General features: G+C 34.4%; 1 non-coding gene across 1 annotated transcript; it reads left to right on the forward strand.

Annotated features, from left to right (window-relative positions):
- Nucleotides 1-711: 711 nt before the first annotated feature.
- LOC112780327 (small nucleolar RNA R71) lies at nt 712-820 on the forward strand. Its single transcript, XR_003191171.1, has one exon. It is a non-coding gene; the product is annotated as a small nucleolar RNA R71 (small nucleolar RNA).
- The last annotated feature ends 2,830 nt before the right edge of the window (nt 821-3,650 follow it).

Below are 3,650 nucleotides of genomic sequence, written 5' to 3' on the forward strand. Positions count from 1 at the left end.
AGTGTCAGGAGGAGTCTCAGGGATCCTCTTGCTCAGTTGACCAACTTGTACCTCTAAATTTCTAATGTAGGACCTTGTTTCATTCATGAAACTCTGAGTGGTCTTAGAGAGGTTGGAGACCAGAGTGACTAAGTGAGAAAGGCTCTGCTTAGGGGTCTCCATATTCCCTTGAGAAGATGGGAATTGTGGTCTGTTGTTGAACCTATTCTAGTTCCTTCGACCTTGATTATTGTTGAAGCCTTGCTGAGGCTTCTATTGATCTTTCCATGAAAGGTTAGGATGATTCCTCTATGAAGGATTGTAGGTATTTTCATAGGATTCTCCCATGTAATTCACCTCTTCCATAGTGGGTTGACCAGGATCATAAGCATCTACATTAGGAGATACTTCTTGGGTATTGCTTGTTGTAGTTTGCATTCCAGTCAAATGCTGAGAGATCATATTGACCTGCTGGGTCAAGATCTTGTTTTGAGCCAATATGGAATTCAAATTATCAACATCAAGAACTCCTTTATTCTGAGGGATCCCATGGTTTACAAGAATCCTCATTAGAAATGTACATGAATTGGTTATTTGCAACCATCTCAATGAGTTCTCTTGCTTCTGCAGGTGTTTTCTTCAAGTGGAGTGATCCACTTGCTGAGCTGTCCAATGAAATTTTGGACATCTCAGAGAGACAATCATAGAACACGCCTATGATAGACCATTCTGAGAGCATGTTAGGAGGACATCTCTTGATCAATTGCTTGTATCTTTCCCAAGCTTCATAGAGGGATACACCTTCTCTTTGTCTGAAGGTTTGAATTTTCACTCTGATTTTGCTCATCCTTTGAGGAGGAAAGAATTTAGCCAGGAAAGCGTTAATCAGCTTTTCCCAAGAGTCTAGGTTCTCTTTTGGTTGAGAATCCAACCATATCTTTGCTCTATCACTTACAGCAAAGGGAAAGAACATAAGTTTATAGACCTCAGGACTCACTCCATTGGTCTTGATTGTGTCACAGATTAGCAAGAATTCAGCTAAGAACTGATGTGGATCTTGCATTAGAAGTCCATGGAACTTGCAATTCTGTTGCAGAAGAGAGACTAACTGAGGCTTAAGCTCAAAATTGTTTGCTCCAATGGCAGGTACAGAGATACTTCTGCCATATAAGTCAGAGGTAGGCCTGGTGAAGTCACCAAGAACCTTTCTTGCCTTTTCTTGAGGTTCGGCCATGTCTTCAACTTCTTGTTCAAAATTTTCTAAAAGGTTTCTTCCGGAGCGTTGTGCTTTGATTTGTTGTAAGCTCCTCCTTAAAGTCCTTTCAGGTTCAGGATCAGGATTCAAGAGAGGTTCTTTATCCCTGTTCCTGGTCATATACAAGAAAAGAAAACAAGAGAGAAAGAAAGAAATAAAGGAAGCTTCTGTGTCTGATTTGAGTATCGAAGGCTCCCAGTGAGATGTGAAGAAAGAAGAGGAAGATAGAAAAGTGAAGATGGAAGAAGAGAGAGGAGTATAATTCGAATAAATAGAAGTAAATAGGAGAATAATTAGAAATAGAAAAGATAAATAAGAATTAAAATACTTTTATTTTTGTTTTATTTATTTATTATTTTCAAAAATTAGGTTAATTAATTAAAAGGATTTGAAAGTTAGTTAATGAATTTTCGAAAATAGAAGAGAGAGATAAGATAGAGATATGAAAAGAAGTTAAGAAAGATATGATCTAAATTAAAAAGATTTGAAAAAACTTCGTTTTAAAATTTAAAAGAACAAAAAATAAGATAGAAAAGATAAGATAAGTTAGATAAGAAAGATAAGATAAGGAAGTTAAGAAAAGATAAGTTTTAAAATTAAAAAGATTTGAATTTAAAATTTTGAATTTTGAAAATTAAATTTTAAATTTTGAAATTGAATTTTAAATTTTGAGATTTGAAATAATATAAGATAAGATTTTGAAAAAGATATGATTTTTGAAAAAGATATGATTTTTAAAAGATTTGATTTTTAAAATTTAAAATTAAGATAAGATAAGATAAAAATTTTGAAATTAAAATTTGAATTTTTATTGTTAATTTTCGAAAATTAATTAAAAGATAAGATAGAAAATATATATTTTTTTATTTTTGAATTTAATGAAGAAAGAGAAAAACAAGTAAAAGACACCAAACTTAAAATTTTTAGATCTAATGATTCTTAGTGTGCGAAAATTTGAAGGAAAAACACAAGGGGACACCAAACTTAAAAATTTTAGGATCAAAATAAAAAGAAAAATAAGAACACTTTGAAGATTAGGAAGAACACAAAGAACAAAATTCAAAGAATTTAAAGAACACAAGAACATGCAAATGACCCAAAATTTAAAATTTTTGAAAATCAAACACAAAATTTTCGAAAATTTAAAGAAAACACACAAGAAGACACCAAACTTAAAGATTGACTTAAGATTTAAACAAAAGAAACTATTTTTAAAAATTTTTAGAAAGAAAGACTCAAAGAATTGGAAAAACTCAACAAAAACACAAATACAAGACTCAAACAAAGAAAAGAAAAATATTTTTGAAAAAGGTTTTTAATTTTTTCGGAAAAAAAAGAAAAATAAAACAAAATAAAAGACTCTAACAAAATTAAAGATAATACTTGATCTAGGGAACAAGATAATTCGTCAGTTGTCCAAACTCGAACAATCCCCGGCAACGGCGCTAAAAACTTGTGCACGAATCCCCACACTTCGTACAACTGTACCAACAAGTGCACTGGGTTGTCCAAGTAATACCTGAGCGAGTCAGGGTTGATCCCACGAGGATTGTGGTTCGAAACAAGCTATGGTTATCTTGCAGGTCTTAGTCAGGCGGATAGAAGAGTTGTTGGATTTGTGAGATCTGAACTAGGTTGATATGTTTATAATGATAATCTTAAAACGTAGATGGTTAAGGCTTGGAGTTGCTTTGTCCTTCTGGATTAACTCTGGTCCTACTGTCTTCTTCAATTGTGAATGATTTTTTCTATGGCAGGCTGTATGTGATTGATGCTGGTTTAAGCAGCCGCCAATACTCCTCCATATCTGAACCCCGGGGTTAGTGTGGATCAATTCTGATTGAGGGTGAAGCTCCTGCAGTCCACTCTCCTTAGTGATCCTACTCAAAATGCCACAGACAAGGTCAAATCTTTCGGATCAGAGAATGTTGCGCTTTTGAGTTCTAGCCTCTACTACAGAGACCCTAATCTCCCCGTAAATCGGCTGAACTGGTGTCTCAAGAAGTCCCCAACGAAGTCATGGATCAGTCGTTTGAGAGATGTATAATCAACCTGGCGGTTCAATGCTTTCCACTGAGGTATTCACACGAACCCAAGTAGACACGGCTGGTTGTCAGGCACGCGATCCTAGTATGATGAACGGAGTTGGTTGTCACAGACCATCCCATTCACCATGTTGAAGAACAAATATACATCTTAGAATTAAATCAAACACGGATTGAAGAGAAACAGTAATACTTTTATTAATTTTTAGAACTCAGCAGGGCTCCTCCACTCAACCTAGGAGGTTTAGAAACTCATACTGATAGAAAATACAATGATGAATGAAAATATGGTGTAAGTGGCTGAAGATACTCAACAAAGAGTGATCATCTACTTTAAATTCTAAACTAATGACTAGTAAGGGTAAAACAGT

This window comes from Arachis hypogaea, chromosome 19 (assembly GCF_003086295.3).
Source record: "Arachis hypogaea cultivar Tifrunner chromosome 19, arahy.Tifrunner.gnm2.J5K5, whole genome shotgun sequence".
Classification (NCBI taxonomy): Eukaryota; Viridiplantae; Streptophyta; class Magnoliopsida; order Fabales; family Fabaceae; genus Arachis; species Arachis hypogaea.